This window comes from Eutrigla gurnardus (genome assembly GCF_963514095.1).
Source record: "Eutrigla gurnardus genome assembly, chromosome: 3".
Taxonomy (NCBI): Eukaryota; Metazoa; Chordata; class Actinopteri; order Perciformes; family Triglidae; genus Eutrigla; species Eutrigla gurnardus.
Window position 1 is genome coordinate 9,570,461 of NC_139917.1, and position 27,191 is coordinate 9,597,651.

Below are 27,191 nucleotides of genomic sequence, written 5' to 3' on the forward strand. Positions count from 1 at the left end.
TTTAAAAGATCAAACTTGGACACAAAGCTAGCCTGACCAATTCGATCGATACAATCCTCCGACCGAGGGATAGGATAAGCATTTGTCTTCTTCACACTATTGACCTTTCTAAAATCGATACATGGGCGTACCGTGTTATCTGGCTTCATAACCGGTACTAAAGGAGAGCTCCAACTGCTGGTACCCTCTTCAATAGCACCGATCTCCAGCATATACTGCAACTCTGCCTTAACAGCCTCTTGTCTATAAGGGGAAATTAGATATGGATGCTGCTTAATTGGAGCAGCCTCCCCAGTATCTACGTCATGCGAGACCAAGTCTGTAAGACCAGGTGTGTCCCTAAATAAGCCTGGGTGCTTCCTTATAAGCTCTGCAATGCCTTGTGCTTGTTCAGGCAGTAGATACTCTAAATGCTGGCTAAGATTAACTAGAATTCCTGAGTTGAGTAAGCGAGCAGATACCGGTTCTGGGGGTTCGGTATCATCCTCCCCCTCATCAGGCTCGCTACTCTCCACACTTGCTACAAGACACACTGGACTGTCAACATCTCGTTCAATGTAAGGTTTGAGCAGATTTATATGACACAACCTCGTCTTCTGTCTACGCTCTGGGGTGCTAACAACATAGTTGCACTCCCCCACACGCTTAACTACAATATAAGGTCCACAGAACTTTAGCCCCAACTTCGGCTGATTCATGGGCAACAATATCACCCTCTGCAAATGTGCGTTGTATAGCTTTCTTGTCATATTGTTGTTTCATTTTGCTCTTCGCTGCCTGAAGATTCTGCCTAACCACTGCACAAGCTGACTGTAATCTGTTCTTAAATGTCACCACATACTGCAATGTGTCATTCTGAGGTGTTGAAAGGAGTAACCTTTCCTTCATCATCTTGAGTGGGCCGCGGACCTCATGCCCGTATACCAACTCAAATGGACTGAAGCCTGTCGAACTAATTTGTGGCATCCCTAATGGCAAATAGCAAAAAAGGCATAGCGATATCCCAGTCCTCAGGGCACTCCACACAATAGGTTTTTATCATTGTCTTGAGTGTCTGATGACAACGCTCTATGGCGCCTTGGGACTGTGGGTGATAGGCAGAAGACATCACTTGCCTAATGCCCAACTGACACACAACATCTTGAAACAGGTTTGACGTAAAATTTGTGCCTCGATCATGCTGTATTTCCTTTGGGAGTCCAACACGAGAGAAAAACTGTAACAGGGCTTCCACCACAGGTCTAGTTTTTATGCTACGTAACGGCAATGCCTCTGGAAATCTAGTACCCACATCCATGATTGTAAGTAAGTACTCATTCCCTTTCTTAGTTTTAGGGAGGGGGCCTACACAATCAATCATAACCTTAGAAAATGACTCAACGGTGCAACAGGAATACTTTGGTAGGGCTTACCCACCAGCTGACATGCATGGCAGGATTTACAATAATTGGTCACATCTTTGCGCACATCGGGCCAGTAAAAATGTTGCATAACCCTGTCCTGTGTCTTCCGGACACCAAAATGACCGGCCCAGGCACTCTCGTGGCCCAAACGCAGCGCCTCTCTCCTAAAATCACTGGGCAACACCACCTGTGAGAGTACTGTCCAGTGTTCATCAGCTGGGCAGCGCAAAGGGCGCCACTTTCGCATCAGAACGCAGTGATGTAAATAATATCCCGTGGCTACCCCTTGGCTTTCTTCTAAAGACATAGCAGTCTTCCTGAGGGATGCTATAGAAGATTCTTGGCACTGTGCTTTAATCAGAGCCTCTCGAGTAAATTGATTGCCTTCCTCCATTCCAGCAACCTGAGCCAGAAAGGTGTCAGACAAATCAACCAGAGATTCGTCTGCCTTACCCTCCATCAGCTCCTGAGACCGTGATCCAGATCTTGTCACAACACAGGCCGCAAACACTTCAGGGTGGTCTTTCTCTAAAATTACAGTTTGCGGTGCTTCACATGGCTTTTCTAAAACAATGGGAGTGACATTCTCACTCTGCCCTACTCCCGCCGAAGTGTCTTCAGGATCACTTGGGCGCACCCTCGTGCCTGCCAAGTCATTACCTAGAAGAAAGGTAATACCTTTCACTGGAAGTGTATCGACAATTCCCACAGTTGCTACCTTGGTCACCAGCTCAGTTTTCACAAAAACACTGTGCTTAGGAGCGGAAACATAACGGTCACCAACTCCTTTGACCACAACCGACACCCCCGTAGCAGTGGACGGTGGCAACTCCAAAACTTCTTTTAACAGTAATGAATGTGATGCTCCGGAGTCCCTAAGCACTTTAACTGGGACCTCCTGACCATTCTCTGACACTGCGACTGTACCTTGAGACACAAAACCCTTGTAATCTTTCAATATTTCTTCCTCAGGCGGATCAACAAAATCAGTAGTTTCCAGTACTTGGGGCCAAACACCTACACAGGCTACAGGTCTAGGCTCCCTGTTCTGTAACTTACGACAAACTGACTTTGTGTGGCCAGGTTTCTTACAGTAGAAACAAAAAACTTCAGTTCGAGGAGCACGCTCAACTCTTCTTGACTCAGGAGGAGGAGGGGATACACACTCGGACTTCACTGAAAACCGATGGGGTCGGTCGTGAAATTTCTTAAAACCAGACACATTTTTTCCTGTCATGCAAAAATCTCGTTCAGCTTCCCTGTCGTGTCTGAAAGATTTTCCTCAATCCGACATACTACGGTGAGTAAGCTCATACTGGTCGGCTCACTGCTTTTCTGAGATCTTTCTCATCCCGCTCATTAAGATATATTTCTATGGGCTGGGGCACACACTTTTTAAATTGCTCCATGAGCACAAGTGCACAGACACTCTTAAAAGTGGTGGTCTCAGTGGAGGCAAGCCACCTCCCAAACACCAGTTCCTGCCTTTTGGCTAACTCGAGAAAAGTTTCATCACTTTTTCTTTTCAGGGAACGGAACTGCTGGCGGTACGCCTCTGGAACTAGCTCATATGCTGCTAATACACTTTTCTTTACCACGTCATAATCTTTTCCTTGAGTGGAATCTAAGGCAGCATATGCTTCCTGGGCTTTCCCTTCTAAACTCCCCTGAATCAACAAGGTCCACTCCATTTCATCTCCTCTGCAATCCTTTCAAAAGCTTCAAAGAAAACACCAACTTCAGTTACATTAAACTTTGGTATTAATCGTAAGCAGCTATTGGGGTCAAAGCGGTTTCCCGAGGCTGGTTGCAAGGTAGGTTGCTGAGACAGGACTTTGTCTCTTTCAAATGCCAAGCGGGCTTGTTCGGTCTTTTGCTCCTCCTCTTTTAATTTAATTCGGAGCTTCTCTCTTTCCAGCTCAATTTTAGCCATCTCCACTTTCCTAGCTTCCATCGCCACCATCCTATCTTCCTCTTCTTGTCTAAGCCTGGCTGCCACTTCCTTCTCAGGATCAGGCAAATTCAGGCGATCCCCAATCAGCTGTATGGCCTCAGTTACTTTAATTTTTGGCCCAGTAGCTACCTCATAATATTGAGCTATAGCAACCAAATTAGCTTTCTTCAGCCTGAAGAGCTCACTACGGTTAGAAAGTTTGGTGCAGTAGTCTTCGACATCGAAGTCGTCCATTTTACAAAAGTTAGTAATAATACACAAATGAGACCAACAAACACACAGTTTAGCTATACAGTAGATACTGGCACTAAAAATATATAGCCACTCTGAGTCAGCTGAAATACACTAGGTTACCACAACAACCCTTAGGTGTCAAGGCTGCCTACAACAGCACAACAATGTATAGCTCCGTCATTGGATGCTACACCAAACCTACCTGTATACAGATTAACGCACAACAAATCACAATATATAGCTTATCTGGTGAAAATGTATGGCTAGACAAGTCAACTGCAGCCACAACTCACACACCACTCTAACCAAATATGACGCTCCCGCGTCGCACAACAGCAGCGACACCGTACAACCGGGCACAACAGACCGGACCGTCCTATAAACAAACTAGCCACCACTAGCCACGGCTAATCAAGCACTAGCCTAAACTTAACCGCGCTCTGCAAGCTAATAAATACACCGTACTGCCTCCTACACAAACACAACACCAATCTCACCATGCCACTACAGTTCACTGTGTTAAACAATACTACAAAGGATATTGATGACAGACCTATCTTGGTAATTAGACGTTAGCCTAAGCTATCGCTATTTAATCACATAAGCAGAATGTTAGTCGAGTTACTGTTACAGGCGGAAACCATAGGTTTCCTTATTCCAGGCCGACAGCCGTCAATCCCACCTGAAACCCCGACAACACTTCTATTTATGAGTTACTAACTAGCTCTTCAGTTAATAAGATCGCCAATTACATTAGCTTCCTTACAACCTCCCTACTCTGTCTGTTCAATCCCGGATGAGCCCCCAATTGTTACGACTGATAACGACGGTAAGTGTAACCCGTTTGTAGTTCCAGTTCATAACCTAATGTAGGAAAAGAACCAAGAGAAAGGAAACACAGAGCTGGCTGGTGTACAGAGGTGAACGAGAGGCGCGGCTGTGCTCACCGGTTTGATGGCAGTTCCTCGGTACCTGTCCGTCGACAGTTCCGAATAGCCCGCGCTGCGCTGGTGGGCGAGAGAAGGAGGAGGCCCCGTGGAAACCGGTGAATGGGGTCCTAGCGCCCTAGACCCCAGCTACCCGACCGTCTCAATCGTGATGAGGACGCTTCAGGGTAGGTCGGGTTCAGCAGCTATTAGCGGGGTGTTGCTCTCGGATGTCAGTCTGGTGTGTGGAGTTCAGTCCCCTCTTGCGGCGTCTCCCAGGTGGGCTTGATAAACAATTACCGCGGTGACGCCAACCGACTGCGCCGAACAAACAAGGAAATAGAAAAGACAAGGACCTAATCCTGCCCGTAACACCTACCAACAAATTCTGGTTTGATTGAGCAATTCTGAAAATTTGGTTCCTCCTAAAATATAACCCGAAAGAGACATTTTTATAGACGGACAGTCTGTCCTTCATAAATCCTTTTCCTCTCCATTTGTCTTTCCTGCCTAACTCTGTCCTCCTCTTCTTAGTGATTATCCTTCTGTCATTTCTGTTCCTTTTTGACTCTCTCTGTCTTATACATCCCCCTTCTTTCCTCCTTAATTCTGTCTGTCTTCCCTCCCCAGCCACTCATACTGGCAGAGCAGCGCAGAGGTTTCTTAGATGTTTTGAGCTCTTATATAAGACTGCAGCGCAACCTGACTCTGTATACTGTGTGACTTCTGGTGTGCTGGTAATGGTTATGGTGAAGGCTGAAAAGGTATCTGGAAATTTAACAAAAGTTGTCTGTAAAGTTTATTTTCGAAATGTTACACGAATCAAATGTGATATAATAAGAAAATGAATTGAGTCAGAAACTTGAATAAGACTGAAGTAAAAATATCTCCTCTGAAAGTCTGGTGATGAAATAAAGTGACACAAATATTTTGCAGACAGAGGTATTGGTCTCTCCTGATATGATTCAGACTATGAACAATTGTGTTATTAAACACAGTGTAACACCTATACACTGTAAATTTACAGAAGATAATAAGACATTATGGGGCTAGATTTACTAACACAAAAAATCTTTTCGCAACAAGCGTGTAAAAACATGGAATGGTATTTACAAACAGGGCGCACTTGGGTTGAATCGCAGATTGCCTGCCACATGAGCGGAAAGAGGCAAGTAGCACTTTCAATATGTCCTGGGGAATGTTCCCCACAAAAAGTTGGGAGGATAAGTGTTACGTGTGCCTCATTACAGTATATATTTGCCAGTATTTACAAAAAAAATTGACAGCGCGCCTCTATTCTGTGCGGGAAATTTTCTTAAAAGCAGTTCTAAACCAGGAAGCAGCACACAAATCATACTTTTTCAAATATGCGAACCAGAAATCATCCAATGTTACAGATTAAGTAGCCATGCAATAATACAGTTACTGGACTTGATCTACTTTGTTATGTTGAAATTGGTTGAAAATAAAAATGGAGAAAACAGATAATCACAGCGGATCGGAACAATTCTGTTTTTGTGTTCTTTATATTTTTTTAGTGAATGGTTTAGATCTGAGACTGTTTGCTCAGGTATTTTTATTTCCCTGAGAACACGAGAGTTCGCAGATGTTGATGGTGCAGGTCTAGCTGGCGTGGACGTGGATGTCTCAGGTCTGGATGGAACGTCGGAGGTCCCCTGCGGAATACTGACCTGCCTGCAGCGATGGTCCATAGTCGTTCGTCTCTTGCTGGTGCGACATTATTTGGTTACCGCTTTGGCCATTCCATTAATTGCGCAAACCAGTTATTTTATCTGCCCATTATTTCATCTCCTTTCCCGGTTTTGCTGCACATTAGTAGACATTCATTTCTGGTGGACCTGAACCGGTTATCCTCGCCCGTGCCCTGTTGTACGCTACCTTTTCCTTGGTTCGCCGCTTTATGTGCTTTTTTGCACTTTTTGTCGTTGCAAGATCGCTAATTACGCTGGAGGGCGGAGAATGCAGAGTTTGCCAGGTGGCTGTCAGGTTTGATAAATACTACGTAAAATGAGGAGGTACAGCATTCGCTGTATGCAAACTCGCAATAACAACTGTAGCGTAAACTGCACCAGTCTTAGTAAATCTACCCCTCTGGAGTTTGCCTTTGGCCATGCTTGGTGAAAGCATCAGAACAGAGAATTGTTGTATATAAATGCACATACTGTATGGATGACCAGATACTGTGTACAACTGTTGTCACAAAATGAGAAAAGAGAGAGATTGTCTGATTGAAGAAGTCAGTTCAGAGAATGTAGGCTGTTGCATAATGTGCTGCAGTGAAAATGGTTCACTTGAGGCGAGGCTTAGTGACACACACACAAAGATGAAAGAATGTGATGTTATGGTGTAGTTACTATCAGATCAGGCTGAACGACTGAATTAGGGAATTCTTTGTATTTACTCCAACAAAAACAAGCATGAAATAATACGAGGCAATAATTTAGTGGGGAGAGAGAAAGAGAGAGCAAGAACCTGTGCAACTATATCCACACGTTTATGTCATTTTATGTTAATTTGAGCGTTTTAGTGAATATTTCATGATAAGCTGTGTTAGACATCGGGAGTTTGCTGCCTATGCAGGGCTCCAGAGTGCAACCATTTTGGTTGCATATGCGACCAAAAATTGTAAGAGTGCGCCTAAGTTTTTTTCTAGGTCGCACCGGTGCATCTAAAAAATATAAATGTACTTTTTACTTGTACTGCAAGCACATCATCTCTCTGTGTTCTCCTGTGACTGAACTGACAATCATGGTAGATCATTATCTTGGTCTAAACCAATAAGAGACAGAGTTTGGGCGGAACTTTGCCTCAGATTGGCTGTGGTCACTGCTCTCCGTTGTGTGTTTTGCGAGCGGCAAAAAAAAAAAATGCGAGCGGTGCAAGCGACCTGAGTGCCACAGCAGCGGAAAGGGAAAAGAAAAGAAAATAAACAAAACAAGACAAAACGAGGCAAAATGAAGAGGGGCAGAAGCATTGAACGTTTTTTCACTAAACAATCTAAGCCGACAACCAGAAGGGGTTTCTGCCATTCCCTTGGTTCCTGCTGAGATGCCAAGCCCCGGTCCTTCGGCGGCATCAGACTCGGAACCAGAGGAGACAACCGAGTCAGAGAAAGACCCCCGGCACAGAGACTCAAAGTAAAAAGCTGAAAACGTATTCTTTCAGGCAGGACTGGTTGAAACAGTTTCCCTGGTTACGGTACGATAAAGGACGTAATATAATGCACTGTGTATACTGTCATGAGTGCGGTCAGAGTATGGCCGGTAATAGTGCATTTGTAAGCGGGTCAACAACGTTTCGTATCGAAACTTTAAAAAAACACAGCATGTCAAAAAAACACACTACATGCCAGGACCGGTGTGTGGAGAAAGTGGCCCCTCTCCCAGCTGCATTTCAGCGGCAGGCAGCAGCAATCAGGTCATCTGAGGAATCAGAAATTATTATCAAATTTAATGTTGCATACAACATTGCCAAAGAGGAGCTGCCTTTCACCAAATTTAAATCAGAAATTATTCTGATGAAGAAGAACGGATTAAACGTCAACCCGACGTACAGCAATGATACCGCATGTGCCCAATTCATTGGGGTAATAGCTGACACCATAAAACAAAAGACAGCTGTGGATGTCGGAAACGCCACATACATGGTCTTCATGATTGACGGGGACACAGACGTATCTACAAAGGAGTGTGTGATCGTCTACAGCCGCATTTTGCGCAAAGGGAGACCAGTCAACACATTAATTGGACATATCGAGGTGGAGCATGCACATGCACAAGGTATGTTTGAAGCCCAGACACATAACAGCATGAGAGATTATACATAATATAAATAAGTAAATAAATAAAATCTTAAGAAAATTGGGTTAGGGTTAGGGTCCTGGCTGTTAACTAGTAAACTAATAAATAAAATATCACAGTTTCCCCTTTACAATCTATAGGCTGGTAACCTGCATGATATGATATGTTTTTTTTCTTTAGGTATTCATGCTGCCACAAAGAAAGCTTTTGTTGCACTTGGGCATCAGTGTGCAGATTGGCTGGGGAAAACGGTTGCTCTGGGTGCTGATGGTGCTGCAGTGAACCTCGGCAGCAAAGGGGGGGGTCATAACCCTTCTACAAAGAGATGCAGGAGATTTTGTTGTGCCCTTTCACTGTATGCCTCACAGGTAGGCCTAATTACAGTATATAGGCTTTTGTGCATTTTCTTAATACGAGGTAGCTTATCCAACCAATTGAAATGTATCCTTACAGATTGGAATTGGCCATGTTGTCAGTCCAGAGAGACAATGTTATGGTGGGTCAAGTATATGATCTGCTACATTTGGTGTGGAAGACCTACCATTTTAGCCCCAAATCAATGAGGGAGCTGAAAGCCATTGGAGCAGACCTGGGAGTGGATGTCCTAGTCCCCGGTGGGGTTAAAGGAACACGATGGCTTCCACATGTCTCCAGGGCCCTGGAGACATTCCTCAGACCCGGACAGAATGGCCATGGCCAGTTCACTGCGGTCTACTTTCATATGGACCATTTGGCAGAGTCTTCTTCCAATGCAGATATTGCAGTCTGAGCCAGAAAGGTAAGTGGATTTCCACAGGGAATTTACTAAATTAGTGCCATTTTCCCTGGGCAGATTTTTAATTCATGTTAAAGGCTATATGAATAGTTACTGTGGTTGTATGATACAGGTCAAGAAATCAATGGAAGATGGCACTTTTGTGGCTTTTTGTCACTTTCTGGCTGATATTTTTGCTAGAATAACCAAGTTTAGCCTCCTGTTTCAGAATAATGAGACCATCCTACCTCAGGTAAGGGAAATGAAATGGAATTTAATTTTCAGTTATGATTGTTATTAGCTTCTGCTGTATTTATAAAAGTGCTTGATATGTCTTAACAGGCCGTATGTGCTCTTGAAAATCTGCTGGTGACAACAGAGGTGATGGCTGCAAGACCTAAGCCTGGGGGAAGACTGTCAAAGTTCATCGCTGACCTCAGGCTGCAGAAGAGGCAGCAGGATGAGCAGAGTGAAATGCCACTCTACAAATTCCAAGTACATTTGTGGTTTTGTTTCTGACATAGGAAAACATATTATATGAATATATACAGTATTTATATTTTCTAACTAGAATTTGTGTTTATGCTTTATGTCCCACACAGACTGTCACGCTCACTGGTGCTGGCAAAGGAGAACCCAAAAGCACGACAAAGAGGCAGGCGAGTTTGTTAGGGAAGATCAGTTTACTTGTCCAAAAAAACAGGCAGGGTCAAAACCGGGAGATCAGGATAGGCAAACAAATCCGACAGGGAGCAGGCAGGAATCCGTAGTCCAAGAGAGGCAAATTAAGGTCAGAACAATGAAGGCAGAACTGGAAACGCTGGAGAGCTTGGCAACGAATAACACAAGACAATCTGGCAGGAATCAAGTGAAAATGGACTAGTATATATACTGAGGGACTGATGAGCAAATGGACTGCAGGTGAGGAGGAAATGGGCGGGGAAAACCAGGTGAGGGAAATGAGTTGATTGCATGGCAGGGAAGGAGGGCCGGATCTGAAATGACAGGAGAGCTAATGAAGTGGCATGGAACAAAGATAAACAAACTAAGAGTTAGTGTAACTATGTTACAGAACCCCCCCCTCTAGGGGCGGCTCTTGCCGTCCCACCCGGTTGATCAGGATGAGACTGGTGGAAGTCTGTGATGAGAGCTGGATCCAGAATGCTGCGAGCAGGGACCCACGAGCGTTCTTCAGGGCCATAACCCTCCCAATCAACCAGTTACTGCACTCCCCTGCCACGTCGCCAGGACTTGATGAGCCGACGGACAGTGTATGCAGGTGCCCCATCAATGAGCCGGGGGGGTGGTGGGGGTTTGGAGGGGGGCAGAAGTGGACTCTCACTAACCGGTTTGACCTTGGAAACATGGAATGTGGGGTTAATCCTCATCGATGATGGAAGACGAAGACGGACAGCCACAGGATTGATTATTCTAGAGATTGGGAATGGGCCCCACAAAACGGGGAGCCAACTTCTTGGAGTCCACTCTGAGAGGAAGATCCCGTGTCGACAGCCAGACGCGTTGTCCTGGGGTGTACCGGGGTGCAGGATTGCGATGTCGATTGGCCGATCGTTGGTAACGGTCAGAAGAGCGCCGGAGTGTGGAACGGGCCTGCATCCAAGTGCGCCGACACCGTCTGACGTACGCCTGAACAGAGGGAACGCTGGCTTCACGTTCTTGCTCTGGAAAGAGTGGCGGTTGGTAGCCCCGGGAGCATTGGAAAGGTGAGAGACCAGTGGCAGAACTGGGCAGAGTATTATGAGCATACTCGATCCACAGGAGCTGCTCAGACCAGGAGGAAGGGTTGCGGGAAGCAAGGCAGCGCAGAGCTGTCTCCATCTCCTGATTCATGCGTTCTGCTTGACCATTGGATTGTGGGTGGAAACCAGATGACAAACTGACAGTAGCCCCCAGCAACCTGCAGAACTCGGACCAAAAGTGAGAGGTGAATTGTGGTCCCCGGTCAGAGACCACATCAGATGGGAGACCATGTATCCGGAACACATGTTGCAACAAAACCTCAGCCATTTCCTTTGCAGTGGGTAATTTGGTTAACGGGATGAGCATGGCAGCTTTGGAAAATCGATCAATAACAGTGAGTATAACTGTGTTACCGTTAGAAGGTGGTAGGCCAGTGACAAAGTCCAAAGAAACGTGAGACCAGGGACAACGAGGAATTGGCAGAGGATGAAGGAGACCGGATGGAGCTTGATGAGAGGTCTTATGTTGAGAGCAGACACGGCAAGCAGCAACAAACTCCCTGGTGTCCCTTTCCATGGAAGCCCACCAGAAGCGCTGTCGAAGGAGGGCTAAAGTGCGTCTCACCCCAGGATGGCAAGCCAGACGAGAAGAGTGCCCCCACTGGAGGACCTCAGAACGGAGACCATCTGGAACGAACAGTCGGTTCTCTGGACAAGCACTAGGAGCAGGGTGTTCAGTGTGGGAGCGTTTTACCTTATCCTCCACCCCCCAGGTTACCGCCCCGATAACGCATGCAGAGGAGAGAATACCTTCAGGCTGGGAGGGAGAATCCTCTGACTGGAACTGACGGGACAGGGCATCAGGCTTGACGTTCTTGGAACCTGGTCTGTATGAGAGGGAGAAGTTAAAACGGTTGAAGAAGAGAGCCCACCTAGCTTGACGAGGGTTAAGTCTCTTGGCCGATCGGATGTACTCAAGGTTTTTGTGGTCAGTCCAAACCACAAATGGTTGCTCCGCCCCCTCCAACCAGTGTCTCCATTCCTCCAGTGCAAGTTTGACTGCCAACAGCTCCCGGTTCCCAATGTCATAATTCCTCTCTGCTGAAGCCAGTTTCCGGGAGAAGAAAGCACATGGGTGAACCTTCTGGTCCTCAGCCGACCGCTGAGAAAGAACTGCCCCGACACCGGAATTCGAGGCATCCACCTCCACAATAAACTGGCGAGCAGGATCTGGAAAGATGAGAATAGGCGCAGAGGTGAAACGTGACTTCAACTCACCAAAAGCCGCTTCAGCCACGGAGGACCACCGGAAGGGCTCACTGAGAGAAGTGAGAGCAGTGAGGGGAGCTGCCACTGAACTGTAATTTCGAATGAACCTTCGGTAGAAGTTGGCAAATCCCAGGAAGCGTTGGAGCTCCTTGCGTGTCGATGGAGTTGGCCAGTCAGTGACTGCCTTGACCTTGGCTGGGTCCATCCGGATGTTGCCAGTGTTGATGACGAAACCCAGGAAGGATACCTCTGAAATGTGAAACTCACATTTCTCTGCCTTAACAAAGAGCTGGTTCTCCAAGAGCCTCTGGAGGACCTGACGTACATGCACTACATGCTCCTTCCTGGACTTAGAAAAAATGAGAATGTCATCCAGATACACGAAAACAGACACGTTGAGCAGATCCCGCAGAACATCATTGACTAATGCCTGGAAGACTGCAGGAGCATTAGTGAGCCCAAATGGCATGACCAAATACTCATAATGACCACTAGGAGTATTAAAGGCCGTCTTCCACTCATCACCCTCCCTGATTCTCACCAAATGATAAGCATTGCGGAGGTCGAGTTTGGAGAAAACGGTAGCCCCTTGTAGCAGTTCAAAAGCAGAGGAGATTAACGGAAGAGGGTACCTGTTTTTGATGGTAATGTCATTGAGTCCCCTGAAGTCAATGCAAGGTCGTAGGGTCTTGTCCTTTTTCGCCACAAAAAAAAATCCTGCTCCAGCGGGAGACGATGATGGGCGTATGATCCCTGCCGCCAGGGAGTCATGGATGTACTTTTCCATAGCTTTAGTTTCAGGAACCGATAAGGAGAAAAGTCGCCCCCTAGGGGGAGATGTACCTGGGAGGAGGTCAATGGCACAATCGTAAGGGCGATGCGGCGGCAAAGAGGTGGCCCGGGCCTTGTTAAAAACCTCTTTCAGATCCAGGTAATCCATAGGAACTCCTGACAGGTCTGGAAACTCAGAGGGGACAGTCAAACCAGAGGCAGATGACAGAGCAGACTTCAAACAGACAGCATGACAATGAGTACTCCACTGCAGTACAGTTCCTGAAGACCAGTCAATGTGTGGATTATGCCTCCTAAGCCAAGGAAACCCTAAAATGACAGGTTGTTGTGGAGCATTGATCAGGTGAAAAGAAAGAGTCTCAGTGTGATTACCTGAAATGGACATTTGAAGGGGGTAGAGCGATGTGTAACCCGGAATAGGAGGCGACCATCCAAGGCTGAGGCGTCGATAGACTTCTCCAGAACCACCTGACCAAGACCCAGCTGGGAGGCAAGAGTCATGTCCAACAGGCTTTCATCTGCCCCGGAATCAATGAGAGCTGAGACAGTCTGATAATTCCCAGAGCAGAACAGCTTGACCTGAACCAACGGTCGAGAGGGCATTTCCGAGTTCACAGTCCGGCTCACCAGCGCCCTCTGGATGACTGGTGAGCCATGTCTTTTACTGGACACAAAGAGGCGAAATGGCCGTCCTGACCACAGTACAGACACCTGTTCTCCCTTAGGCGGCGCTGTCGTTCTGCTGTAGACAGCCGTGTCCTGCCCAGCTGCATAGACTCAGGAGCGTCACAAGGAGCATCTGTGCGCTGGTCAGAAGGACGCCCCGGAGGGTGGGATGGCTGGTTAAACCGCACAGGTGAAGCGGCGGACCGAACTCTCTCCCTCCGCCGCTCTCGCAGACGACTGTCTATGCGGATAGACAGAGAGACAAGTGCGTCCAAATCCGCAGGAAGATCACGGGCCGCCAGCTCGTCTTTGATGTCATCAGAGAGACCGTTATAGAAGGCATCGAAGAGTGAAGCAGCGTTCCAATTACTCTCAGCTGCCACTGTACGGAACTCAATAGAGTAATCGGATACAGACCTTCCCCCCTGCGCCAGGTTAAACAAACCCTGAGCGACCTCTCTTCCGGGTGTGACATGGTCGAACACTTTCCGTAGCTCGTCAGAGAACAGCTTGACAGAGGAGCAGATGGCGGATTCCTTCTCCCACTCTGCCGTTCCCCAGTCTCTAGCTCTGCCAGCAAGCAGAGAGACAATATACGCCACCCGGGATCTTTCGGTGGGAAAGGCGGAAGGCTGGAGTTGAAAGGCAAGGGAACACTGCACGAGGAAGGGCCGGCAGCTACCCGGAACACCGGAATAACGCTCCGGAGGAGGCAAACGAGCATCCGACACAGGAGGAGTCTGGACAGGAGGGCTGACAGGCGAGAGCCTTTGGAGAAGTTCATGAATGCTGCCCAAGCTCCTTTCATGACGAGCCGCCATCTCCCGTAGACCGCCTGCAATGGAGGTAACTTGTTCGTCGTGGCGCTGAAGAGCGTTGGCCTGTGCTCTCAGCTCATTCTGGAATGAGTCAGTGTCGGCTGGGTTCATGGTGGCCAGATTGTTCTGTCACGCTCACTGGTGCTGGCAAAGGAGAACCCAAAAGCACGACAAAGAGGCAGGCGAGTTTGTTAGGGAAGATCAGTTTACTTGTCCAAAAAAACAGGCAGGGTCAAAACCGGGAGATCAGGATAGGCAAACAAATCCGACAGGGAGCAGGCAGGAATCCGTAGTCCAAGAGAGGCAAAACAAGGTCAGAACAATGAAGGCAGAACTGGAAACGCTGGAGAGCTTGGCAACGAATAACACAAGACAATCTGGCAGGAATCAAGTGAAAATGGACTAGTATATATACTGAGGGACTGATGAGCAAATGGACTGCAGGTGAGGAGGAAATGGGCGGGGAAAACCAGGTGAGGGAAATGAGTTGATTGCATGGCAGGGAAGGAGGGCCGGATCTGAAATGACAGGAGAGCTAATGAAGTGGCATGGAACAAAGATAAACAAACTAAGAGTTAGTGTAACTATGTTACACAGACAGTTACACTCAAGGGAGAAGTCTCTAAGCTGGTAGAGGATGGTGGTGCTATCACTAGATTACAGAGAGCAATGGAGGCAACAATCAACTCCACTGTCAAACACTTGAAAGCAAGTTTCTGTAGCCTCCTAGGCAAGTTTACTCCTCTGTCTTATGAACACAGACCAGAAATGATGTGTTTATCATTTTATAAATATATCTTTATCCTTCCAATAGGAGATAATGCTACCGAATCTGCCACTGCCACAGCCAAGGCTGTCAAATGCTTCAACATCTTCAATCGTGATAGCTGGCCAGAAGACCAAGAGGACTTAGTGGACCATGGTGCTGATGACCTAGCATTCCTCCTGGATCACTTCTCCCCTGTCCTCACAAGGTAGCATAATGGACCACTACATAATAGTAGGGCTGGTGGCAATCATGTTAATTTAGACACTGATTGGATGTTTATTACATGTCAATTTCAGAAATGGTGTTAACAATGAGTTTGTGGGCCTGAAGCTGTTAATTGCCAGGATGTTCAAGTACAAGACCTACCTCAACCTTTGGGAGCTAATGTTAACCAGAGAGCCTTGTTTTGTTTTTTTGACATTTTGATATCAAAATCAATGTCAACTTTGACATAAAAACAACTTTGACAGCTTGTACATCCCAATGAGAATGTGGTTTGTATATTTTTTAGAACATACTGCATCTTGTCCACATTCTGCTGGTCTTCCCCGTGTCATCTGCCGTTTGTGAGAGAGGATTCTCCACACAGAAGAGGATCAAGTCAGATGCTAGAGCATCGCTTCATACAGACACAGTGGAAGACCTGATCAGGATCAGTGTGGAGGGGCCCAGTTTGGAGGATTTTGATGCAAGGGAGAGTGTGGCAAGCTGGTTTAGCCACATCGTTAACCATTTGTGTCCCCGCAAGATGGCGGCGACTAATATAGGGTAGATCTCAAGAGCACGGGGAAGCGACCTGGCATCCGTTTGCAAGCTCTGGGGGCCATACTGCTTCGAACCATCTTCCGTTGTAGAAGCCCCCAAAAACGACTGAAGGAGAAGCGTCAATGTACAGATGGATGTCATGTGGGTGAGTCCGTTGGTCGTCGTAGAAGAAAGTGATTCCGTTCCGATTAGTGAGAAGGTTGAGCCACAGACAGAGTTTGGCGAGGAGGGGCCCTCTGTTTTCTCTGCGGATGATGTAACTCCGAGGTCGGAGAAGACTGAAGTCGGAGTGGCCAGGCCAGGGTCGGGTGTGATGACGGGGGGTCGGGGGAATGATGGAACATCGCCCTAAGGATGGACGCTGATGGAATCCCGGTTGTTGGACGGGATCCAACAGAGGGCTTTAGACAAGTGGTTGAAGAGTTTGGGGCTGCTTGCAGCCGAAGGTGAGCCTGACGGCAAAGTAATATGCAACACGTCAGCGGACACCGAAGAACGGCAGAATTCGGGGTAGATAGGGGGACTTGGAAGGCGCTGGTGATGTTGGTTTTTTGAGAGCCAGCGAGTTTAATAATGGCGATGGCAAGGTTGATGGTGGCGTAGTGATGTTGGTTTTTTGAGAGCCGCGACCCTTTACCAGTGGGTTTATTAAGGCAATGGCAAGGTTGATGGTGGCGTAGTGGAGAGAAAATTCTTTGCTCAGGATCAAGCTATTGGTGCTGGTAATGGTACTGCCATGGGGTGCTAAAAGATCGATAATGGTGCGTTTCGTGCCGGAGTATTTCCTGGTTGCGATACTGATGCGATTCCGATGCTGATGCGGAGTTAGGGAAAGGAGGATGGAAGACATGGAGCCTTCCTTAACTTCTTTAGCGAGAAGAGGCTGGGTGAGATGGGGCACCGCGAAGGGAGCATGTGAGGGCTGCACGGGCGGCGAAGATGTGGCAGTAAATCTCGTTGTCGAGAGCGCCCCAGTAGGTGGCCTCGTTAAACTGTGAGAGGCGGGCTGCAACTTCGGAGGTGAAGTGTGTGTGGTATTGATAGAAACCATGCTGCCAAAGCGGAGGGCCAGATTAAGAATGGTGGACAAGTAATCGTCAACAGTTCATTGCGTTGTGTGGGGAGTTTGGAACAGAGAGCGTCTCTGTAAAGGGAGAAGGCACAAGCAAACTCTGTAGGAGTAAGCTCTCTGGAACGTGTGGGTGCTCTCACTTTAGAGTGGGGGCACCCTCGTATCCTTCAATAAATCTGTCTGCGGGTGGTTGATGGAGGGAAGGCGAGATAGGGAGTGCGACGTCGATGTAGTTAGTGCATCCTGGCACTGGCATCTTGGTGCCAGGAGCCCGGGCTGAAGCGAGCTACGGTGGTTATTGAAATCGGCGAGGGGCGCTGGTGGCCTGGTGCCAGGACCCCTGACTGAAGTGAGTTGCTGTGGTTGTTGGAAGACGCGGCGGGGCGGGGGGGGGCTGGCGTCCCGGTGCCAGGGGGACCGGCTGAAAGGAGTTGCTGTGGTTGTTGGAAAAACGGCGGGGGGCGCTGGCATCCCGGTGCCAGGAGCCCCCGCGAAGGTTAGCTGCGGTGACGGCTGGAACTGGATGGCGGTGGGCGCTGTGGCGTTTGCCCTTGGGGTTGTAGGTTGCTTTTGCTGATGATGACAATCCTGATGGAAGTTGGAGGGTCCTGGAATCCGTCTGGGCGCTCCCTCTGGATTGTAGAGATGACGAGAAGTGGTGGCGGAAACTCCGGAGTTGTTTGATCTGGCAGAGGATCTCTGTCTCTGCTTTTGCTACTGCTCTTGTTTTCTTAGGGCTGTGTTTGATGGTACTATTAGCCCCCGGTTCTTTTGTTGGAAGCCCAAGGATAGACCGAAGGAATCCTCAGTTCATGAATATAGAATTTGTTCAGGCTGCAGTAAAGTATGGCGGGCCTGGGCTCGGAATGGCAGGGCTCCCGCAAGATCTCGGTCGGAACGAACCTCGTTTCCGGGTGCTGGATACATTTTATTTTCTTGGGCTGGGACTGCCCCGTACGGAAGTTAAACTTTCACGCAACGGAGTCTTACTGGTCAGTTGTCTCTGACGTGGACTTACGGAAATGTAATATGAATCATGTTTGAGTGTTGTCCTTCAGGCGTTCGGGGGTTTTTTTTGTGTTATTATTATTTTCTTTTATTATTATTTTTTTTTTATTTTTTTATTTTTTTTGCGCGCACGCTGTGTTTGCTTTTGATGCGTTTCCGTGAGCCTAAAACGGCTTGTTTCGTTCGATTCACGAGACTCGCAGCTTTCAAATGATGTATAATATGACACAGACACATTTGAAATAATTTACGATTAAATGGAATGAATGCGAAACTAGTGCAAAACGGCCCGCGGGAGTTTGAAAAGTCACACTGTGCTAATGAGCACGACCGGTGATTTATATGGGTTCGGTGAAAAAGTACGAGTCTAAAGTGAACACAGTGAAAGCGAATTGTACCAGTACTGTCCCTTTTAGAAGAGCGTCGACGTCACGGCCTGTACGGGTGTGCGTGATGACGTCACCCAGAAGCGACCTGGTGTTGACGGAATGAGCGGCCACGAGTGTGGAGTTTGCTTTATTGTCCGATCGATGGAACGTCTTTTGGCGTCTTTCAGGCTGGAGATTCTTTGAAGATGGAGACTGGTCTGGGGATCTCACTGGAGCGTGGTGACGCTGCGACCGGCGAGTTGTTCGGCCGGTGTTGTCGGGACGATGGCGGGAGGCTGGAGTGATGTTCGGAGGCGAGGTCGACGAACTCCGGCGACAGCGACGTTCTGTCCGTGAGTTTCCTCGTCCTCTCTTAGCTGCTGAAGGAGGTGGGCTGGGAGACACAGAGGTGGGTCATACTAGTCGAGGTGAAGTCTGAACAGGTGAGTCTTGAGCCTTTTTCGGAAAATGGCAAATGACTCAGCTGTCCTGACATTAGTCGGGAGTTCGTTCCACCACTGAGGCGCCAGAACAGAAAAGAGTCTGGACTTTGCTGAGCGACATTTGTTTGATTTCAGCGATGGTGGTACCAGCCGGCCAGCTGAAGTAGAGGAGCGAAGTGCTCGCTTCGGGGCATGAGGTTTGACCAGTGTTTGAAGGTAGATGGGTGCCGTTCCATTGATGGCCCTGAAGGCCAGTGTCATCGTCATGAATTGGATGCGTGCTGCAACAGGGAGCCAGTGGAGGTCACGGAGGAGGGGGGTCACATGGGAGAATTTGGGTAGATTGAAGATAAGGCGTGCTGCAGCGTTCTGGATACGCTGCAATGGTTTAATCGCAGAGGCCGGGAGTCCGGCCAGGAGAGATCTGATGGAAAGGATTAGGGATGTCCCGATCCGATATTTGGATCGGATCGGCCGCCGATATTAGCAAAAAATGCATATCGATATCGGATTGGCCTGCACGGGAAAATCCCGATCCGGACTCCCGATCCAGTTTTTTTTTTAAACTCCGGTCCGTGTTTTCCAGCGCACCGATGTAGTTTTTTTTCCATTCCAGTTTTTTTCAGTTTTTCCCAAAGTCCGGTCCGCGTTTTCCTGTCCAGCATCCACTAAACAACAACAAGACGGACTTGTGTGCATGTCCAGTGTTTCCCCTACCATTGTACAGGCCATAAAATCAATATGCCAAAAATAAGCCACCTATCAATTCATTCATAAATTAATAATCATTTACATTAGGAGCTCCTCCGCGCAGCACAGTAGACTTGCTCCGCAAGACGCGCAGCCACAACAATCCTCGCCGCGCGCTCCCGCTACGTTCTTCCTCGTGTACTTTACGCGCTTGATGTTGTTCTGATGCCGTTCCGCCTCATTAAACCACCACGATGTCGCTTTCTACCGGAACCGGACCGGCTTCCGCGCTGCCTGCTCGCACAGATCCGCTCGTGCGCACATGCGCTGATGCAGGTCGAGTGTTGTCGATAAATATGTGCACTCCTTCAAAACAACATCAAGCCATATTGTGTGTGTAGTATTAGGACGTGATGAGGTGTGTACGGGCTAAAGCCCGTTTGGGCTGGAGCAGTGTGAATGCAAAGCAAGGGACCCCCTGTGGGGGAGGATTGTTTTTGATAAGCTGTGGAACTCTGAGTTAACCTATTTCTACCTGAATTTCTATGAACTATCAGGCTGTTGAGTAAACCTATAACTTATATTTTACTTGATAAAATAAGACAATATATGCACTCATGTCGTTGTTTTACAGTATCTGTAGCTATTAATGTGATGCTCATCATTTTCCAGCCATATTTTTCCAGCCCCTAATTTTGGATCATTTCCATCAACCGGCATCTTTAATCTTTAATAAATGCTTGGATCGGCCGGTATCGGTATCGGCCGATACTTAAAGCTACAATATCGGTATCGGATCGGAAGTGCAAAAAGCTGGATCGGGACATCCCTAGAAAGGATCGTCGGCGGACGGGGATGGAGAGACGAAATCCGTGGTGAGGTGAGTTAAGCTGCGAGGTGAGCCAAAGCTGTTGTTTGTTCATGCGAAAGTTTGGTTGTGCTCGAGGCGAAGTCGCGTGCTCTCATCTCTGGCTGAACACGAGAGTGAACGAACACGAGAGCGAGCGCAGGATACGAGAGCGAGCGCAGAATACGAGAGCGAAGCGGAGGAGAGGGTCAGGTGGCTATTTATAGAGATGCGGAAGTTGGCGCTGTTGAGGTGTGGACCTGCTCCTGAAACTCCGCCAATTAGGCTTCAAAGTGTGCGGTGGTGACACAGGGGAGGGTGTTGAAATCCTCACCTTTGTCATCACATTTCTCAGCACAGGCAGCAGAGATAGTAGCTTTGATGGAGGCATGTAGATTGGGGGAAGGGAAAGCTATCACAGTCTACACAGATAGCCAGTAGGCATTTTCCACACTGCATGTTTTCGACCAACAGTGGAAAAACAGAGGCATGGTAACATCTACAGGCAAAGCTATTCAACACAAAGATTTTATACTAACTTTATTGGGTGCTATTCTCCTACCAAAAGCAGTTGCAGTCTGTAAATGAGCAGCGCACACTACCGGGACTGATCCAGTTTCACGAGGAAATCGCAAAGCAGACGAAGAAGCTAAATAATTCATGTATTGCATTAATAAAATGTTTAATTTTACTTAAGAAACTCTAGTTCTCACTGAATCTTAGAAATACGGTAGAAATTATGACAGTTACTCTAATAGAGTTTACTGCACCAAAAAGTCAAATTTTTCAGTGTACGAACATTGTTGGGCACTGAAAACACTGTAGAAATATACAGAAAAACAGACAGCTACAGGATAAGTGTCATTCAATACCATCCAACAGGGGACTTGTGTCATTTTGTACAGGCAAAGAGGGGACTAATACAACTCTATACAGTGGACCAACTTAACTGTTTTACAGCATTTCAGACAAAAGGCAACATATAAAGGCCTATTAGACAGTTTCAGTGTGAACCCTGATGCAGTATTGTTATGTGCATTCACATTTCTCAATCCCATTGTTATGATACCGCTCGGCTTGACCACCCTCAAATATACCTTCTGCATTTGCCAAACAAAAACATAACTTAATGTGACAGTATTTTGTATTGAGGTATTCAAATTAATAATTTTAATTTTATCCCAGTTTTTCTTCCTCTAAATGACTTGATACTCTCCTGCTTTTCCGGTGGTTATTTATTTTAATAGTGTTTTTGCTTGAAACTTAAGACATCCACAAAAACTGAACCTCATTCTTCTTCGATAAGCTTAATAACAAACATATTTAGCTTTTAAAAAAAAATCCTTCTCATAAATGTTATTGATGTTCCTGTTTTCTTGTACCAAAAAAAGAAAACAAAATGATCTGCAGATAGCCACAGGATAAGTGTCATTCAATACCATCCAACAGGGGACTTAAAAAAAAAAAGCCTTCTCATGAATGTTATTGATGTTACTGTTTTCTTGTACCAAAAAAAGAAAACAAAATGATCTGCTGATTTATTTTTTGTGATTTTATTTAATTTAATTATTATTTTATTTTTTTAATTATGAAAATCAATATTATTGTTCTACTCTGTGGGTACCCTTTTATTTTGATACAGTGTAGAGCTGGAATCATGTAAGCTTAGCTTTCTCTATTTTGTAGTATCTTTTAAGAGACTGGCTTCTCCAGTCCCCCTGCAGTCTGAACGACCCTCTGACGATGCAGGCCAGTCGTATTCATGAGTGTTGAATACGACGTGTGTGAGTTAATCCTTAGAATTCCTGCTCCGGTCTGCCAGGAGACTGTTAATTATTATTTTAAACACTCACACACCTCCAGGTCCCCTCTTGGCAAAAATGAAAAAAAATTGCCAGCGGGCTTTAGGCATGATTTTAGCAAGATTCAAGGCAATTTTTTTTTTCAAGATTTATAGATAGTTGCACTAGAGGACACACACACACACACACACACACACACACACACACAAACACACATTAAAGCCACGTGTCTTTTTCAGAACAAATGTGGCAGTGTAAAATCAGAAAGACAGTCAAATGTACAGCAGTAATAGTCAGAGTGATGTGTTAACTTATATCAGATAATCAGAGGTGGGTAGTAACGCGCTACATTTACTCCGTTACATTTACTTGAGTAACTTTTTGGAAAAATTGTACTTCTATGAGTAGTTTCAAAGCAGCATACTTTTTACTTTTACTTAAGTAAATTTGTGAAGAAGGAGCGGTACTTTTACTCCGTTACATTGGGCTGATTCTGCTCGCTACTTTTTTTTTTTATCGATCCGTCTGCTGCATGGTCTGTTTTGTTTATGTGGGGACCAGAGCCAGTGGCGCCGCCAGCCGGAATCCTGTACGCACTGTGCGTACTTTTTTTGAAGGTGGACTAGATATTTAAATTTCAGCGGGTGACACCAAACCACGTCTGCCCAAGCAAGTCAGAGCTTTTCTTTCTCTCACACAGTGACCTGGAGAGACGCAGCCGCATTTGAGAGGACGATCGCGCGTGTGTGCGCAATTACGCATAGCGTGTTGGCCCCTCTCCACTACACAATACAGCTCGGCTCTAGTCTCATCACCTCTCTGCTGCTGAGCACTGTGGGCCGAGCCGAGCGTGTCTCTCTCCCCGGGCCGGGAGAGTTATCATACCGTACTGTGCGTGTGTGTCCAAGCGTGTGTCTGCGTGCGTGCGTGGAGTGCTCACAAGCGTGCGCTTGTGTTTAGGGCGCGGATGGAGGGCACAAAAAAAATATTTGCACCGGGCCGATCACCATGATATACGCTACTGATTTCACTGATACTGAAAACATTAGATTTTGTCTGTGCGTACATTGAAATTGAATCCTGGCGGCGCCACTGACCAGAGCAATGATTTAAGATCGGGACTTCCCAGAGGCTCTGTGACTATACATGACTGCATCTCACCAATCAAATGTAGCCACTAGCGACGTCTAACTCCGTTTCACCAATCAGGCAGAGCCTAAGCCATCACATGACCGCACACACATTCCCCGCGGCAAACAGGCGGAAAAGAGCGCAGAAACAAAACGATGGAGACGGCATGCAATTCCGAAGAAGCCGAAGAGGAGGAGGCACAACACCCCTGGCCCCACATAAAAGAAATGTTCACACTCCAGGCAAAAAAAAAAAACAGCTACATTATGCGTTGCCATTTGTGTCTCCCGAAACAAGTGGAGTTATTTATTTATTATTGTTTATTATAAACTGTTTCAGTTGTCTAAGGGAATTCTCCGTGCATTATTTTACATTATTTGACCTGATTAATAAAGGAGGTTACTCGGCAGTTACTCTGTACTTGAGTAGTTTTTTCACCCATTACTTTTTACTCTTACTCAAGTAACACAGGGTGACAATACTTTTTACTTTTACTTGAGTCATATTATTCTAAAGTAACAGTACTCTTACTTGAGTACAATTTTTGGCTACTCTACCCACCTCTGCAGATAATACATTAAACAATTAGTGCAAACTGACAAAGAGCACTTTAAATTATTTCCTTTTGCTTTTAGGACCTTTGCACCCATAAATGAATTTCTTGAATCTTGCCTTCAGCCACAAACTATATTAAATATGGGTCTTTGAGTGAGTGTGTTGGGGGTGCATGAATGTTTTCTTATTTCATTTTTATTTATTATTATTATTATTATTATTATTATTATTATTATTATTATTGTTAATAATAATATTTTTTTTATTTCTTTGTTTTTCCCAAAACTTACAATGGTTTTGCTTAATTAGTGTAGACAAGGACTGTGGATGTCTTTTGTTTGAGACACATTTACTCATTTGCAAAATGGCAACTCTGAATTTTATTTCCATCCTTATGTTTAGTACAAAAAACTGGCTTTTGTCATATTTGCTCTCATATGTTACATCATACTCTCTTACAAACACTACTATAGTCACGCACACTTACTACTATAGTTACACACACTTACTATCATACTCTCTCACAAACACTACTATAGTTACACACACTTACTATCATACTCTCTCACAAACACTACTATAGTCACACACACATACTATCATACTCTCTTACACGCTATTATGGATGTGTAGCGGGGTCTAATCTGCGTTGTGTCTGGCTCAAGGTAGGACAGGACGACCACGTGGATTCAAACACATTTATTTCTCCTGCCTGCACGAAAACAGCAAAGCACAGTGGTTTTCTTCACAAGGATTACTGCGCCTTCTCCCATTGAATCCAGAGAACAAGAGCGAGAACACATAAATAACATACATTCAATTAGAAAAATAGAATAAAATAAAAAAATATATAAATCTGAATAAAACAATATCCATCACATTCCCATCAATATTTTACACTCAGGAAATTACAACACAACTCGCATTGTGGGACAAAACAAAACACAGCGCACCCTCACATACCTGCACGAAAACAGCAAAGCACAGTGGTTTTCTTCACAAGGATTACTGCGCCTGTTTGACCACCAGGAGTACTTTTTTTAGTATGTGAACACAGTAGCCATCGCTAGCAATGCAACACGGAGCACTACGCACTCGATGCAACCACGCTGTTATTTTCCCGACCGTAAACATCCCCAAATGCATAAAAATTACAATTTACAACTCACAATACTTTTTAACACATGTCTTATAAGAAACAGCAACACAAAAATCACATTGCTCCGATTATTATAACAACATTAACCGAGAACCACATACCTTCTCCCATTGAATCCAGAGAACAAGAGACCGTTGCTATTCCGGAAACAGGTCATCTCGGTGCAATGGAAGAATCCATTAAAGGAGTCATCACCCGGAAATCGCAATTTCTCTTGTTAAAACATGCATATCTGTGTTTGACCTCAGTTGAAACTTGCCTGAAAGGCTGGAGTTTGAAAGTGGCGCCGTTTTTTCGCTTCTGCTCTTTTTCCGAACAGGAATAGCACACAAGGGTGTGCATTCCTAAAGCACGAGATTTTGATTCTGCGCCTTCGGTGACGTCACCGTGGCGGCTACTTGCATAAGCCCACCCCTCTTTCACCACCCAACCCCGCCCCGTCCGCTACCTGAAATCGCCGAAGCGCCGCCATTATGTTTTGGAGTCTGCATGCAGGCAAGCCCCCCCGGCTCTGTCCTTCCTGCGGCGAATCAACGCGCGCCTCATTACATATTATACAATGCACATCCGGACCAGTCAAAACCTCGCGCGTAATCTCGCGTGATAAAATCGCGGTACGAAAAAGGGTCAGAACAAGCTCAATGTTTGATTAAAATTTTTTTTTTTTTTTCTAATAAGTTTTACGAATTGATCCAAAGCGATCCAAGGGGGGCTGGATACGTATAAAACCAGGTGATGACTCCTTTAAACTAATTTCTCTTTAACACGTACTAGCCACCCAAAACTGCAACACATGGGTTCAATGTGATTCAAAATAAAGAAAATAATTTACTTTTACATTTTTAACAACTGAATAGCTCCAATAAAATAAATATAAAAATGCGGAAGTTACCCACCCTTTCTAAAGTGCCGAATTTAAAAATAAAAGTTCTTGAAGCACGTATTGATTCCTATCAAAATAAAACTGATTGTTATAATCTAGGGTAACAACATCTCCATGCTACATCCACCCCCACTGTTTTACAATTTACAATCAGACACTCATCCCCCATCTCAAAAAAACAAAACAACACAAAGTCCTGGTCACATCATGATATACAGTCTCACACGTGACACTGTGCATTCCCTTTGTCATATGAGTGTGGTATCCAGGGGACTGTTTTGTGTATGCGCACCGCGCACTGATCTGAGTTCCGTCGGGGAGTTGTAAGTTACTACTATTGGACTGCGGAGCGGGAAATAAAGAGCATCAACAAGAAGCGACGTTGCCAGTTATTTCCTCGCCGATAACCTACACATGGTGTCAGAAGTAAAGCGACTAGGACGTGGATCATGGCAAAGTTTCATCCTCCCGAGAAACTGGACTTTACTCGACCGGAGCAGTGGCTGGAGTGGCGGCAGCGGTTCCAAAGGTACCGTATGGCTACAAAGCTAAACCTGGAAGATGGGGACGTGCAGGTTAGCACGCTGCTCTATGCGCTCGGCAAAGAGGCCGAGCAAGTGTTCAACACGTTTGTGTTCGCGGAGGATGAAGATGATAAGGACTATGAGACTGTGTTGGAAAAAACTAAACACCTACTTCATACCTAAAGTGAACGTTATCCACGAAAGGGCTCGATTTTATCTCAGAGCGCAGAAGCACGGTGAATCAGCGGAGGAATATATTCGCACCCTATACGAGCTAGCTGAGACCTGCCAGTTCGGTCCGGCGAAAATAGAGAATATTCGGGATAGGCTGGTCATCGGGATTGTGGACAAGGAGTTATCGGAAAAACTACAGCTGACGGCGGACCTAACACTGGAAGGAGCAGTGGAGATTGTGAGACAGTCTGAGCAGATAAAAGGGCAAATAAGCCAGCAGGCTAGAGCCAGCTCCACCGACGCTAGCTACCTCAGCGAAGTGGCGCGAACACATGCACGCGCAGCTCCCACCCAACAGCACAGAGGAAGGGGGAAAAGGCATGGCAGTTTCCACACCGCCAGCCCAGGACACCGCGGCGACGGGGGCAAGTGTTTCAGGTGCGGCAAGGATCACCCCAAACATACAACCTGTGCAGCCAGAAATGCTCAGTGCAGAAACTGCCATAAGACTGGACACTTCGCTGTTGTGTGTCGTTCCGCCAGAGTGAACGAGGTAACCACAGTGGGGCAGGAGGCTGACCACAGTGGCAGACATTTTCTATGTGAGATCCAAACAAAGTACACCTACATTGCAGACACTAATACGCCATGGACTGTTAAACTA